Source organism: Anabrus simplex, chromosome 2 (genome assembly GCF_040414725.1).
Source record: "Anabrus simplex isolate iqAnaSimp1 chromosome 2, ASM4041472v1, whole genome shotgun sequence".
Lineage (NCBI taxonomy): Eukaryota > Metazoa > Arthropoda > Insecta > Orthoptera > Tettigoniidae > Anabrus > Anabrus simplex.
In genome coordinates this window covers 267,763,665-267,778,013 of record NC_090266.1, presented here as the reverse complement: position 1 = coordinate 267,778,013, position 14,349 = coordinate 267,763,665, and the positions used below count along the sequence as shown (strand labels likewise).

General features: G+C 42.5%; 1 protein-coding gene across 1 annotated transcript in view; it reads right to left on the bottom strand.

Moving 5' to 3' along the window:
- LOC136863509 (uncharacterized) overlaps window positions 1-14,349 on the bottom strand; it is a 931,909-nt gene that overhangs the window by 885,440 nt on the left and 32,120 nt on the right. The gene's annotated exons all lie outside the window — the stretch shown is intronic.

Sequence of the window (14,349 nt, the reverse complement as noted above, 5' to 3'; positions counted from 1 at the left end):
AGTCAGTGATTTTAGGGTGTGTCATCAATTCCTGGGGAATTGTTTCTAATTAGGTCTCTCAAAGCTCTGTCGAATTCTGACGTCAAAATTAGGTCTCCCATGTTATCAGCATCAACAGCCTCTTATGTTCTAGAACCCTATCATCTACTTCTTTACCTTGATACAAATAATGGATAAGTTCCTACCATCATTATGACTTGTCTTCTTTCTCTAGAAGTGCTTTCCCATCTGATATTTTTATATTCATACACCTAGTTTTCATTTCTCCAAACGTTTCTTTGATTTTCCTGTATGCAGCATCTTCCCTTCCTAGGACCATACAACCTTCACCATCCTTGTACTTCTCTTTGAGCCGTTCTTCCTTAGCTGTCCTGTGCTTTCTTTCTACTTCATTCTTTATTCGACTGTATTCTATTTTGCCCTCCTTATTTTTTGCTTTCTTGTACTTTCATTGTTCGTCAGTCAGGTCTAGTATTCCTTGAGTTATCCATTGTTTATTAGTTGATCTTTCCTTTCTTCCTAACTTTTCTTCAGCAGCCTTGCTGATCTCAATCTGCATGACTGTCAATTCTTCCTCTACTGTGTTTACTTCAGCCTTTTCATTTAGTCCTTGTGTACATGTTCCTTGAAACAATCACTCACACTATTTCTTTCAAATTGTCTGGATCCCATCTCCTTGTATTCCTTCCTTTCTTGTGTTTCTTCAGTTTCAGATGGCCTTTCATGACCAACAGTTTGTGGTCGGAGTCTACATCTGCTCCTGGGAATGTTTTGCAATCCAACACCTAGTTTCTGAATCTCTGCCTAATCATAATGAAGTCTATTTGATACCTTCAAATGTCTCCAGGTCTCGTCCATGTGTACAGCCATCGTTTGTGGTGTTTAAATCAAGTTTTAGCAAGGACTAAATTATTATAGGGTCAGAATTCAACCAGCCGGCTTCCTCTTTCATTCGTTTGGCCCAATCCGAACTTTCCAACGATGTTACCTTCTCTTCTTTGGCCTACCACTGTATTCCAGTCTCCCATCACAATTAGAATCTCGTCACCTTTTACATATTGTATGAAATCTTCTATCTTTTCGTACGTTTTTTCGTTTTCTTCATCATTCGCTGAACTAGTACGCATATAAACCTGCACCATTGTGGTGGGCATTGGCTTGGTGTCTATCTTGACAACAATAATCATTTCACTATGCTGGTCGTATTAGCTTACCCGCTTCCCTATTTCCTTATTCATTATTAAACCAAATCCTTCATTTCCCCTGTCTCCGACTCGTTGGATGAATGGTCAGCGTACTGGCCATCGGTTCAGAGGGTGCCTGTGTTGTATGTCCTCCGCTCTCTTCGCACAGCGCCAGCCAGCCGCACGCACGCAAGCGTGGATCATTCGAGACTCGACGCGCAGTCTTCAGTGCGCGTGTCTGTTACGTCGTGTGCAGTATATAAGGAGCTCCCTGTCTGTCACTCATGAGGATTCTCCCCAGTGTCCTGCTCCAGAATACACTGAACGTCGAACACGGAGGCTACTCCTCTTAAAAATGTGTCTCGACCAGGTGGACGGAATTCTGGTAGTATGAGGTATCACCTCAGGTCACTACTCCACTTTCCCGTTCCTTCATCAATGTCGAGCCCCGATGCTGTATGCCATACATCCCCAAGCTCACTCAAGCTCCGACACACACATTAGATTCTCTAATTGTGAACATAGCTTTCATTTAGTACAAGCTTATGAACTCAGACACTTCAAGTTAGAAGGAACTCTCTTAGCTAATCTATGCTAGTGCAAATGATAGTTTTCAACTATCACGAACTATATCTTTCCCAAGAACTATCTTTTCAAGATAGCAGTGAGTGTAAATACATTCAGAGTGTACATTGTGTATAGAAACAGAAACTCTCTCAAGATTAATCATCTACTTTGCTTCAAGACAATTTTATGTTTTATTCCTGTACATACTGTAGAATTCTGTGTGAAGCAAATAAATAAGTTGTGTTCTTGTAAACCTTATCTTGTTTACAACAGCCGGGTTCGATTCCCGGCCGGCTCGGGGATTTTAATCTTCATTGGTTTATTCCAATGGCCCGGTGGCTGTGTGTTTGTGCTGTCCCCAACATCCCTGCAACTCACACACCACACATAACACTATCCTCCACCACAATAATACGCAGTTACCTACACGTGGCAGATGCCGCCCACCCTCGTCGGAGGGTGTGCCTTACAAGGGCTGCACTCGGCTAGAAATAGCCACACGAAATTATTATTTATTTATTTCCCCTGTTCGATTTTGTGTTGATAATTCTGTAGTCGCCTGACCAAAAATCCTGTTCTTCCTGCCTACGTACTTCACTTATACCAACTACATGTAACTTTAATCTATCCATCTCCCTTTTCAGATTCTCTAACCTACCACAAGGATTCAAACTTGTAAGATTCCACGCTCCGACTCGCAGAATATCAGTATCCATCTTCCTGATGTTAATAATACGAGAATAATGACAATATTGATAGAACGCAATATTTAATGAACTTAGAAGTACAACTGCATTACATTCCTTCAATGTAGCCACGCGCAAAGTTTATTACCTTCTGCCATATGTCGGGAAGCCGTAGGAGGCCGTTGGCAAGGCGTTCTCTGCTGATGACAGCGACGGAGCACGGAGTACAGATGCTACGTCAGGAAATCGGCGGCCCAGGAGGGTTTCCTTCAACTTCGCAAAATGGTCACATTCACAAGGACTCATGTCTGGTGAGTACGGATGGTGTTGCAAGACCTCCCAATACCACTATTTCAATAATAGCTTGACATGGTCTGCGATGTGACAGCGTACGTTGTGATGCAACACGATAGGGTGACCGTCTCGCAATAAACGTGAAAGATTGAGCCACAGAGCCGGGTAGAGGTATCCCTCGAAAAATCTGCAATAGTAGTCACTTTTGACGGTTTGTCCGTTCAGGCACAGCATGCGCAAGAACAACGCCCTCGTAGTCGTATGACACAATCACCATAAGCTTCACCCGACTGGGTTCCTCTCCAAATTTCTGTGAACGTGGCGAATTTGGGTGACGCCATTAATGCGATTGACGCTTCAATTCAGGTTCGTAGGCTCGAGCCCACGTCTCACCAGAGACTACAGTACGCTGCACAAATGAGTCTCCTTCGATGCGGTATCTGTCCAGCTGGTTTCCAGCCAGTGCATACCGGCGCCATTTCTGTACGTCGGTGAGTTGATGTGGAACCCACCGGAACGCAGTTTTCGTCATGTTAAGATATTTCGTCAATGTGCGCCACACCGCTTTATGACTGAGACTAAACTCAACGGATAATTTCCGGATAGTCCATCCATGATCTACAGAAACGAGACCGCTCACGATGTCAATCTGTTCTTGAGGAATGGACGGCCGCAGTCTCATTCCTACCCGAACGAAACGTCTTGACCCACCGTGCAACCATCCTATATGGAAAAGCATTCTCGCTACAGGCTCACGCAATCCTCAATAACATTCTGATGCAGTTTTGCCACGGACAACCTCGATTTTAATCCACGAGCGAGGTCCACATTTTGAAAACTTTCTTTAGAGCGGTGAAATCGACATTCTTCGCGTGAATGCCACACAGCAACAACACTCCCAACTGGACACCCATCAAGTGCACACTATACACATCGACAACAGCGCCAACTGACCGCTCCTATATCCTATTTTCGCATTCCCGATAGCCTTCGAGTGTTTGGACTACGTTGTTACTGCCTTACGTACAGCCCTCGTATTAACAACAATAATAATAGTTAGAAAAAGGCGATCTTCCAGTGTTTAACGTTATGGATTTCCATTTTGGTGCTGAATATTACGTTTTATACATGGATTTTGTGCTCAGTTATTTGAAGAGATATTTCGCTCAATGGAATAAAAATATAATACAAAAGCCAAATCAAATGGCACTACATCCCTGGCCGGTAAACGAACCTGGGGACTTAGAGTGAGATGCAAGCTCGTTACCCCTAAACTAGGGGGGTGGCCCACTATGTGGAACAAGGCAGTATAGTTATTTGAATGGATTAGCATTAGACGAATTGATTATGAAGGTGGAGCGCATTGCTGATATTTTGGAAGATTCTTGCGTATTTGGGCACCTCATTTGTCATAAGAAATTTTGATAAGCACTCGTCTTATAACTATTGGGAAGTTCAGGAGAGATGCCGCAGAAGCCATTGTTCACTACTGTGCCGTCAGATAGCTCCACGAACTTCACAGCTTGTATGCCTCCCTCCCTGATGCTCACTCAGCTTGCTAGCAAGCCAGTTGCTCGAGTGCTGTGGATACTTATGGGAGTGGAAAATTGTTTGCCTTGTCAGTTGGTGTGAAAACATTCTAAGAAGGTTAGATGACCACATTACTACACTGCAATCGCTAGGTATAAGTATCATGTATTGTTTAATGCGACATCTGAGGACTTTATTCTTCTCAATTTAGACAAAGGAATCCTCGAACAAAACAGGCCCTTTGTGCTTACCGACTGCGGCATCTCTCCTTCAAATTCAGGAGAGATGCCGCATCTTGTGGAATGATTACCAAGGTTTATATGTCCCTATTCTTCATATGTTATTGTACTCCATTCAAAATAAACCGGCCGCGCGGTGTAGGGGTAGCGTGCCTGCCTCGTACGCGGAGGCCTCGGGCTCGATTCCCGGCCAGGTAAGTGGTTTTTACCTGATTTGAGGTCTGGTTCGAGGTCCACTCAGCCTACTTGATTACAATTGAGGAGCTATTTGATGGTGAGATGGCGGCCTCGGTCTAGAAAGCGAAGAATAACGACCGAGAGGATTCGTCGTGCTGACCACACGACACCTCGTAATCTGCAGGCCTTCGGGCTAAGCAGCGGTCACTTGCTAGGCCATGGCCCTTCGGGGCTCTAGTGGCATGGGAAAATGTACTAAAAGTAGTTCCTTTTAAACATTTTGTTATTATTTCTCAATTAGGACAAGTAGTGAGCATATATATTCCTTATTTACATTTTGACACTTAAGCATAATTTTATACCAACATGAATAGTTTCACATTCCATTTGCAGATTTAAATACTGTAAATTTAGCACATAAATTGAAAATAACACGTAAGCCAATCCCCATGACGCAACAGCTCCGAAGGGCCATGGCCTACCAAGCGACCACTGCTCAGTCCGAAGGCCTGCAGATTGAGGGGTGTCGTGTTGTCAGCACGACGAATCCTCTCGGCCGTTATTCTTGGCATTCTAGACCGAGGCCGCCATCTCACCGTGAGGTAGCTCCTCAATTGTAATCACGTAGGCTGAGTGGACCTCGAACCAGCCCTCATGTTCAGGTAAAAATCACTGACCTGGCCGGGAATCGAACCCAGGGCCTTCGCGTAAGAGCCAGGCACGGTACCCTTACATCGCGGGGCCGGGAATTTAACACATTGGCTTGAATATTTAACATGCCCATTAATACAGCTGTAGTTAGTACGATTTTTGCAGCTGGTTTTGGTGAAATTTGAAAACAATACCGCATGATGTTTCTTTTCTATGCAGAGAAATGCCTTCAACTTATCAGAGGAAATCCACCAGGGCAGCATTGTCAGAGGAGACCCTCAAGGAAGCTGTAACCAGAGTAGCAGCAGGTGAAATAGGGAACAGAGAAGCAGAGCGGTATTATGGAGTACCAGCTAGGACAATCTGTCGCAGGATAGAAAAGGGGGACGTTTCCAAGAAACGCCTAGGTCCAGAAGGAGTGTTAACAGCCGAAAATGGAAAGAGGCTTGTTACCCACATCCAACGCTTGGCCGCGTCAGGATTCGCACCAGATGACAGAACAGTGCGAATCGTAGCATTCAAGTTCGCGGAAAAGCTAAGGTTAAAGCACACGTTTTCCCGTGAAAAGGAAATAGCTGCTTATGCTTGGTTGAATGCCTTCCTAAATAGGAATCCAGAGCTATCGCTTAGGCAAGCAGAAGGACTGTCTGTCAACAGAGCTTGTGGGATGAATAGAACAGACGTGAAATTTTTTTAATACGATTCTGCGGGACGTGTTGGAAGACCTTGGTCTTTTCGACAAACCAGGCTATGTTTTCAATGTTGATGAGACCGGCTTCCCTCTCATCAATAAACCTGGGAAGGTTGTGTTAACCAAAGGCTCTAACAGCGTCATCTCCTTAACACCCAAGGAGAGGGGAGAAAATGTTACCTGTGTTGCGTGCTACAATGCAGAGGGGACATTTCTGCCACCTGTGCTGGTGATGAAAGGTGTCAACAAGAAAGCTGAGATTGATGATGGGCTTCCGGGTGGATCGGACGTCTACATGAACCCAAAGTCGTCCTATATAACTGCTGAACTGTTCTTCAGAGGGTTCAAGGAACATTTTGTTCTTCGGAAACCACGCGGAAATACTCTCCTTATTCTAGATGGGCATGCGGCTCACACCCATTCTTTGGAGCTTTTGGAATGCGCTGAAAAGGAAGAGGTCGTGATTTTGTGTTTGCCGAGTCACACTACACACGCTGTTCAGCCTTTAGATCGATCGTTTTTTTGTCCTTTGAAGGCTAGCTACAACAAAGAGGCTGCTGCATGGATTTGAGATCATCCTGAAAGGAATATCTCGAAATGTCAAGTTGGGCATCTTATTGGCGCAGCATGGAGCAAGGCTGCTTCAGTTGGCAATGCACTTTCAGGTTTCAGAGCCTGTGGGATTTTTCCTTTTAATCCCGATGCAATTCCTGAGAATTTTTTCTCTATTCCCGATGCTATACTCTCTACCAAGGACGACTGAACTTCCTCAAACATTAGTAGCAAAACCGGTTCCCCTGAAATGGCAAGTTGTTCCAGTTCTAAGAATCCTGAGTTGAATTCTCCCAGTACTCCACTGCCCTCCAAATCTCTCAGTCCCCCCAGCACTCCCACAAAGACCAAAGTCTCTCCCTCGAAGCACCTTCACGGGATGAGTCCTTTTCCCATTACTCTTCCTTGTGCAAAGCGTTACAAGCAGTCGGCAGAAATTCTCACTACTTCAGTGAGAATGGAGAATACCAAGGCGTCTACAAAGTGAGAAGGCAAACTGAAAGGCTCTAAAGTACCTGCTCCAGCACACAGAGAAGAAAACTCTGTGCCCAAAAGGATCATCCCTGGCAGTGCGGTACTAAACCTCACATTGGACCAAGACATCAACAACTGCACGGAGTGTTGGGAAAACTACTACCGAACAGCTTCAAAGGGTGACTGGATTCAGTGCAGCAAATGTCTCAAGTGGTTGGATGAAACATGCACACTCTACAAAAAAAACTTTGTAATAACTGTGAAAGAGAACTTATCAGAGAAGAGAATGTTAGGAAACAAAAATGACAATGCGGCAACTCTCCTCGGTGGTGATACATTTCAGTGGAGTAGTTTATTGACGTATTGTGACTATAAGGTTAGAGTGAAATATTGGACAGGTGTTAGATGGACGTTTATGTATAGGTAATGAATGAATGTAATGTGCAGGTAAAATATAAATGTATGAAAATTCATTTTAAGATTTTTTCTGATTTTTTGAAAAAAGTGCGGCGTCTCTCCCTAACCTCCCTTACATTAATTATGAAACTGTCTAACCGTATTTGACAGATATTTGCATGCATTCTTATATTTAAAGCAATAATATCTAGCGCTATTATTCATCAATTGCACATGTGTTTTTCTTCACCCATAATTCCTTTAATCAGTTTTCCGTCCAGGATTGGTTTTTCTCCCGGACTCAGCAATGGACCCACCTCTGCTGCCTCACGGGCAATGTCCTGCAGTGTGAGGCATATGGTCGGGGATACGACTGGGGAGGAAGACTAGTACCTCGCCCAGGCTGTCTCACCTGCTGTGTCGAACAGGGGCCGTGTGAGAGGGATTTTTTTTTTTTGCAAGTTGCTTTACGTCGCACCGACACAGATAGGTCTTATGGCAACGATGGGGCAGGGAAAGGCTAGGAGTGGGAAGGAAGCGGCCGTGGCCTTAATTAAGGTACAGCACCAGCATTTGCCTGGTGTGAAAATGGGAAACCACGGAAAACAATTTTCAGGGCTGCCAACAATGGGGTTCGAACCTACTATCTCCCGAATACTGGATACTGGCCGCACTTAAGCGCCTGCAGCTATCAAGCTCGGTATATAATTTCTCTAATAATATTGACACCATTCTTTGGTATTCAAATAGGCATGTGAATGTCATTCTACTTTTGACGACACAATCATGGAAGTAATGCACGGTGAGTGACAGGAAATAATTATTTTTATAATTGTCAGTCCACATATCAGTTGTAGCTGAACAGCGTCCATTGCCTCTGCTACTTCCGGGATAACTGAGCGTCGCTGGCTAGCTCATGCTATCGGTTTTTGATGAGGTAGTACATCTGAAACGTGAACATTTTTCCAGTTCATCACCCACGTTGTTTATTTCTTGTGCCACCTTACGAAAACCGTGGTCCGACACGACATCAGGCGCTGCCATGGAAGGAACGGATCAAACGCCTGTTAAACGCATGAATTGGACATGCTGCTTATTTTATCGCAATTATAGAACTATCAGCCATTGAATGGTGCTAATTATGTGTCAATCGAAAGATAAATGATTAATCTTTATCGAAAAATAGTTAATACATTCACAAATAGTGCTGATGATACGCAAATCTACACTGACTGACAGAGCAAATGCAACACCAAGAAGGAGTGGTCAGAACTTTATGCCAATTGCAGGGTAGACTGACGTCACTGAGGTATGCTCATGATGTGAAATGCGCCGCTGTGCTGCGCACGTAGCGAACGATAAATGGGACGTAAAGCAACTAGCAAAAAAAAAAGAAGAAGAGAAATTATACAGCATAGTGTTTGTTGGACGTTCAGTTTTCAGACCTACAAGAGGTTACTTTCGTAATTGACCATGGTTCGAATATGAAGAAGGCGTTCGAAATTCAAGATGGCTTTCCTCGAATCCTTCGTGCAGCACACTGTTTGGACACAGGTTTGGGGCATACTTTCTATAAAAATTCGTACTGTGGGAGCGTTGTGGCATACAATGCGAGAAGGGGGGAAAGCATGCATGCGCAGTTCCTGGTCAGCTGTTCCAGTCTCTGTTGTGTTGCAGAGAGTAGTTCAGTCAAGAACAAGCTATTCAAGGCGATGTTTACTTTGTAGTTCCCCCTATATTTGCTAGCTTGAAATGATGTCGGAGAAATGTTAGTCCTTTTTTCCATGTCGTAATATTAACAAGAAAACTGTGAACTTCTTCCACTCCGGTAGTTAGGAAGATGAGTCGGTCCTCCGTGAGAATTTTCATGGGAACCCGAATCTGCTAATATGCCAATTTTCAATTTTGATTTGGCAGACATTGATTGTGCTCATAGTAAACCACGATCAACTTTCAATTATATTAGCAAATCCTTGACATGTTCCAACAAAACAACACAAATATCAAGAATGTATTTTGCGCACTGGAAAAACATAGATAATACACCGATGCTTAATACAAAAGTGCTTCAATTTAGGGCTTCGTGTTATATTAGTAGCGTGTACAACAGTGGTTCCCAACCTTTTCCAGCTGACGCCCCCCTTTTCGGAAACGGGTGGTCATCACGCCCCCCCCCCCCTCATCCGTCGCTTCTATAACCTCTCCGATAAACTGACGTGGAGGGTATAGACCTAACCTAATGACACTACATAATGAATTATTCCATTATTCAATTATTTATGAAAAAATATTATGAAGTACGCGCTTTATATCTATGACATACTGTGCCCTTTTCACTTGCATAATGGGTGCAGTACTAACTTCATTTTAGCACAATACCAAGAACACACTTTTACAACAAATCCTTAAATTAGTCAACAAATGTCAGTGACACTGTTTTCTCTTGGTAATTTTCGGTATGTTTGGTTTGATATTTGACAGAGCACAGCGGTGATCACTTGCAACATCAAGCCGACAGCGCTGCTTTGTTTTTATGACACTCAGGTTGAAAATCCTGACTCGCATAAATATGTCGTCGAAAATGGGACAATGACACGCAATGCTACTTTGGCTATTTCAAGATACACTGCAAGACAGTTTACCCAAAAGTCGCCCAGTCCTAATATTTTGTAATCATCGTTTAGCTTTGAATCACACTTTAAACCTATGGCTTCTTCTTGTTGTGCTGGCAGTGCTTCAATGTAAATGGCAAACGGATTTCTTCTTAACATCCAGGACCATTCATCTGACGAGATATCAGGAAAGTAGAAATTGAATTCTTATTCCAGGGAATCCAAATGTGAATGAATTTGCGCGTTAAGTTTATTACGATCACGTTCATTTTCCGGCAAAATTTCATTAAGGCGGTGAAAGGATGAGAAGTTATTCAAGTGAAGCCCACGTTTCCATAACTGTATTTTTTTCCAGGAAAGCTCTGATGGCATCATAAGTAAGCATAATATTGCAGTTTTTGCCTTGGAACCTAAAGTTCAGACTATTAAAATCTTCAAAAATATCGCAAAGATGTGCCAATGAGACGATAAGATTGGCATCAGTAAACACTAAATACAGAAGAAAAATTTCAACTTCTGACTTTAATTCAAACAGCCGAGCCAGCATGTTCCCTTTTGATAGCCAGCGATCCTCTGTGTGGAAAAGAGAGCTTTTTGTGATCGGCTTGAAGGTCAACACAAAGGGCTTCAAACAATCTTGTCTATAAAGAACTTGTCTTCACATAGTTCACAATTCTTATAGCGACTTTTAGAGTGTTATTAAAGTCTTGGCGCAAGGTTTTGGCCGCAAAAGCCTGTCTGTGAATTATACAGTGGGTTCCCATGTTGTTTGGATTTTTATCTTTAGCGAATTTGAGAAACCCAGAACGTGACCCAATCATAGCAGGTGCACCATCCGTACATACACCCACTACATTTTCCCAGCAAAGTCCATGTTCTTGGAAAAAAACTATCGATGGCAGAAAACACATCGCAAGCTTTCGAAGTTGTTTTCAAACATTGGGAGAACAACATTTCTTCTCTTAAAATTCCACTATCGACAAATCGACAGTATACAATAAATTGACAACAATGGGACACATCGGTTGTTTCATCACACTGAATTGAAAATACTGGAGATGCTTTCACCTTCTCCAAAGTTTGCATTTTCATGTCTTCTGACAGTTATCGAAGTCTGCACTTCACTGCGTTATCAGAAAGAGGAATTTTAGACAATTTCTACCTACTCCCTTCACCCAAAACTATATTTGCGGCTAATAACATACATGGCTTTACTAATGTTTCCCCATTTGTGTGGGCTTTTTTGTCTTTGGTAATCAGAAGAGCTAGTTCATATGATGCTTCCACTGCGTTCTCATTTTCTTGGTTAAAGGTACCCGATGAATCTAATTTCATACGTTTTAGTGAGATGACTTTAGTTGTAAAATTTTTTGTGGGTTTGCCTTTTAAGCCTGAATGATTTGTGTTTAAATATATCTCCAAATGCACAGGCCTCATCGTATCGTTACTCAGAACACAGTGGCAGATTACGCATTGAGGCTGTTGTATTCCGTTCCGTTCAACAACTGTGAAACCATATTTAATGTAGTCATCATAGTACAGTCTCTTCTTGGATATCGTTATCAATTTTTAAAAAGTCACAATATTTAATAACACAATTCACACAGTCGCACTGTTACAGCGAAGCATACACAACACTCACAATAAACAACTTGACAGACAAGTCCACTGCAAAAGTATACGAGGCACAGAATCAACAGTCGAAAGGCATGGCCACTGATGGTCTATCGGCGATGTGTTGTCATGGCCATTACTGCGCATCTCTGATGGGACAGTTGTACTATGTAGCTCTCGCCAATTTGACTGCAAGAGAAGAATAAGAATGTGTATGGGTGGGAACAGAGCATTCAAGGACGAGCTACCCATAAAACGAGTCTATATGCCGCAGAGTGAGAGGGAAGGAGGAACTTCCACTTCATTTGTTGCGTCTGAAACTCCGATATTCTTTGTTCTTCAGAGTTAATGTCGACTTCTGACTGTAGTAACTTATTGCCAGTTAAGATCTTTGGTGAGAAAATGTCACTGTTTCATTAATTGCTGTGGTTAAACATTAATTAGTTGTAGCCCAAAATACCAATAGGCCTACATAGAATTTCACGCTAGTCGTGAAAGCCTAACATGTTATATTAAATAAATTATTATAATTTAGCCTACTACTATTGCCTTATCTCCTGTTCTCGCTACTAGATCAGTTTGATATAATACCGACATTTATGCGAGTAACTCCTTCATGTAATATATTTTGTTTATGAGAAAAACCTTGTACAGTATGTAACAATAATACTGGAAAATGAAAGCAACTACGACATCGTTGATGAGTTGACACATGTCGCGTATGGTCATAGTTTACTTTCACGCAAGTAGGTCCGCAAAGTGTGCAATTAAACGTGCGTTGAGTGGTCTTGGTACCGCACTTGCTCTCAGGCTTCAGTTTGTTCCTCAGAACACAGCAAATTTCTAATTTCACCTCCAAACTTGCTGCTCCGCTGAGGTTTGTGCCGACAGTTGGCAATTACTAGTGCTATTGAACGATTGACTTGGCGCGACAATCACTTGGAGAGATTCGAAAAATGTTTATTAACAAAATTGTAATATTCGAGTTAAAAAAATTAATTCGGAAATCACTTCACGCCCCCCCTGATAAAGCCCCACGCCCCCTAGGGGGCGCGCCCCCCAGGTTGGGAACCCCTGGTGTACAAGATGAGCCACCATTTTATTTCCTAACGGTCGGTCAGTGCACTGTACATTTCGAAATAGGCAGGGAGCTCTAATTCCTCGAGATGATTGAACTCTATCAAACAAAATATTTCCATTTTATTTTAAGGGCGCCAGTTTCCAATTCGCTTGGTATTTTGTATCGCGATCAAAGAAGCTGAAGGGGAAACACTGGGCCATCAGCCAGGTTTCAGCCATGGCATATGATGCAAAGTCAAGAGTGCGAACTTTTGACGTCCTTAAAGTTGTAGTTCTGCCAAAAGTAACTCTACAAAGAATGTCTTATAAATGGAAACGAAAATCCACAGCCTGTTTCCAGTCATACGACCGGGTCAGGAATGGAATGGACTGTATCGCGATTGACCTGTCTAAAGCATTTGATAGGGTGGATCATGGGAGACTACTGGCAAAAATGAGTGCGATTGTACTAGACAAAAGAGTAACTGAATGGGTTGCTATATTTCTAGAAAATAGATCTCAGAGAATTAGAGTAGGTGAAGCTTTATCTGACCCTGTAATAATTAAGAGGGGAATTCCTCAAGGCAGTATTATCGGACCTTTATGTTTTCTTATATATATATATAAATGATATGAGTAAAGGAGTGGAATCGGAGGTAAGGCTTTTTGCGGATGATGTTATTCTCTATAGAGTGATAAATAAGTTACAAGATTGTGAGCAACTGCAACGTGACCTCGAATATGTTGTGAGATGGACAGCAGGCAATGGTATGTTGATAAACGGGGTTAAAAGTCAGGTTGTGGGTTTCACAAATAGGAAAAGTCCTCTCAGTTTTAATTACTGCGTTGATGGAGTGAAAGTTCCTTTTGGGGATCATTGTAAGTATCTAGGTGTTAATATAAGGAAAGATCTTCATTGGGGTAATCACATAAATGGGATTGTAAATAAAGGGTACAGATCTCTGCACATGGTTATGAGAGTATTTAGGGGTAAAGGAGAGGGCATATAAGTCTCTGGTAAGACCCCAACTAGAGTATGGTTCCAGTGTATGGGACCCTCACCAGGATTACCTGATTCAAAAACTGGAAAAAATCCAAAGAAAAGCAGCTCGATTTGCTCTGGGTGATTTCCGACAAAAGAGTAGCGTTACACAAATGTTGCAAAGTTTGGGTTGGGAAGAATTGAGAGAAAGAAGAAGAGCTGCTCGACTAAGTGGTATGTTCCGAGCTATCAGCGGAGAGATGGCATGGAATGACATTAGTAGACGAATAAGTTTGAGTGGCGTTTATAAAAGTAGGAAAGTTCACAATATGAAGATAAAGTTGGAATTCAAGAGGATAAACTGGGGAAAATATTCATTTATAGGAAGGGGAGTTAGGGATTGGAATAACTTACCAAGGGAGACGTTCAGTAAATTTCCAATTTCTTTGAAATCATTTAGGAAAAGGCTAGGAAAGCAACAGATAGGGAATCTGCCACCTGGGCGACTGCCCTAAATGCAGATCAATATTGATTGATTGATTGATTGAAGCCTTCAGCTAATGGCGAGAATAGGAAATGTGCCAGCTATCGAATGGCGTCGCACTCCTCTGGGGCAATGATTAATGACTGACAGTTGAAAT